Consider the following 2,500-nt stretch of genomic DNA (forward strand, 5'->3'; position numbering starts at 1 on the left):
GCCCACACCAATTCCCACGCATCCAATCCGCTCATTGTGCGAGAAACGACCTACCCAACGAAATTCCGATTCCCACATGTGGGCACTAGGCAAGGGCATCCTTGCAAAGAGCCCACTTCCGATTCCGACGAGGAGTGCCCAGCTCAGTTGCCCAAGCCAAGCACCCCGAGCTGAAAGGCCAAGCCAAGCACTCGTGAGCGGATCAAGACGTCGAGCGATTTGGATAGGATGCCCACACCAATGCCCACGCATCCAATCCGCTCATTGTGCAAGACACAACCAATCCAGCGAAATTCCGATTCCCACGTATGGGCGCTGGGCAAGGGCATCCTTGCCGAGCGCCCACTTTCGATTCCGACAAGGAGCGCCCAGCTCAGTTGCCCAAGCCAAGCACCCCGAGCTGAAAGGCCAAGCCAAGCACTCGTGAGCGGATCAAGACGTCGAGCGATTTGGATAGGATGCCCACACCAATGCCCACGCATCCAATCCGCTCATTGTGCAAGACACAACCAATCCAGCGAAATTCCGATTCCCACGTATGGGCGCTGGGCAAGGGCATCCTTGCCGAGCGCCCACTTTCGATTCCGACAAGGAGCGCCCAGCTCAGTTGCCCAAGCCAAGCACCCCGAGCTGAAAGGCCAAGCCAAGCACTCGTGAGCGGATCAAGACGTCGAGCGATTTGGATAGGATGCCCACACCAATGCCCACGCATCCAATCCGCTCATTGTGCAAGACACGACCAATCCAGCGAAATTCCGATTCCCACGTGTGGGCGCTCGGCAAGGGCATCCTTGCCGAGCGCCCACGGCTTCGGTTTCCGACCTTCCGAATCCCACGTGGGGTGCTATATAGGCTGTAGTCCGCGCCAAGCACCCCTAACCGAAGCCCACGTCCCATATAGGAGGGGAGGTCTTTCGACCCACCGGACTACCCCCCTATATATATGTCTTAAGTCCGTTTTCCAAACTGGCAGTAGGAGACATCAATTTCTCAAAAAGCGTAGTCCCCCCCATTTCTCATCCCGTCAGCAGCGGAAGAGCCCTCCAAGCACACGCAGCATGCGAGGAACGAGCAATCACCCGCAATTTCATATCCCGCAAGTGGGCGCTCGAGAAAGCGATCCTTGCCGAGCACCCACACCTCGATTTCCGACCTTCCGAATCCCACATGGGGTGCTATATAGGCTGTAGTCCACGCCAAGCACCCCTAACCGAAGCCCACGTCCGATATAGGAGGGGAGGTCTTTCGACCCACCGGACTACCCCCCTATATATATGTCTTAAGTCCGTTTTCCAAACTGGCAGTAGGAGACATCAATTTCTCAAAAAACGTAGTCCCCCCCATTTCTCATCCCGTCAGAGCACGCGCGGCCCCCTAGCACGCGCGCGGGGGTCTGAAGGTTAACCTCAGTACCCCCTATATATATGTCTTAAGTCCGTTTCTCAAACTGGCAGTAGGAGACATCAATTTCTCAAAAAAACGTAGTCCCGCTCATTTCTCACCCCGTCAGCGCGCGCGGCCCCATAGCGCGCGCGGGGGTCTGAAGGTTAACCTCAGTACCCCCTATATATATGCCTTAAGTCCGTTTCTCAAACTGGCAGTAGGAGACATCAATTTCTCAAAAAACGTAGTCCCGCTCATTTCTCACCCCGTCAGCGCGCGCGGCCCCATAGCGCGCGCGGGGGTCTGAAGGTTAACCTCAGTACCCCCTATATATATGCCTTAAGTCCGTTTCTCAAACTGGCAGTAGGAGACATCAATTTCTCAAAAAACGTAGTCCCGCTCATTTCTCACCCCGTCAGCGCGGCGCGGCCACCTAGCGCGCGCGGGGGTCTGAAGGTTAACCTCAGTACCCCCTATATATATGCCTTAAGTCCGTTTCTCAAACTGGCAGTAGGAGACATCAATTTCTCAAAAAACGTAGTCCCGCTCATTTCTCACCCCGTCAGCGCGCGCGGCCCCATAGCGCGCGCGGGGGTCTGAAGGTTAACCTCAGTACCCCCTATATATATGCCTTAAGTCCGTTTCTCAAACTGGCAGTAGGAGACATCAATTTCTCAAAAAACGTAGTCTCCGCTCATTTCTCACCCCGTCAGCGCGCGCGGCCCCATAGCGCGCGCGGGGGTCTGAAGGTTAACCTCAGTACCCCCTATATATATGCCTTAAGTCCGTTTCTCAAACTGGCAGTAGGAGACATCAATTTCTCAAAAAACGTAGTCCCGCTCATTTCTCACCCCGTCAGCGCGCGCGGCCCCATAGCGCGCGCGGGGGTCTGAAGGTTAACCTCAGTACCCCCTATATATATGCCTTAAGTCCGTTTCTCAAACTGGCAGTAGGAGACATCAATTTCTCAAAAAACGTAGTCCCGCTCATTTCTCACCCCGTCAGCGCGCGCGGCCCCATAGCGCGCGCGGGGGTCTGAAGGTTAACCTCAGTACCCCCTATATATATGCCTTAAGTCCGTTTCTCAAACTGGCAGTAGGAGACATCAATTTCTCAA

This window comes from Tripterygium wilfordii, unplaced genomic scaffold (assembly GCF_013401445.1).
Source record: "Tripterygium wilfordii isolate XIE 37 unplaced genomic scaffold, ASM1340144v1 ctg265, whole genome shotgun sequence".
Classification (NCBI taxonomy): domain Eukaryota; kingdom Viridiplantae; phylum Streptophyta; class Magnoliopsida; order Celastrales; family Celastraceae; genus Tripterygium; species Tripterygium wilfordii.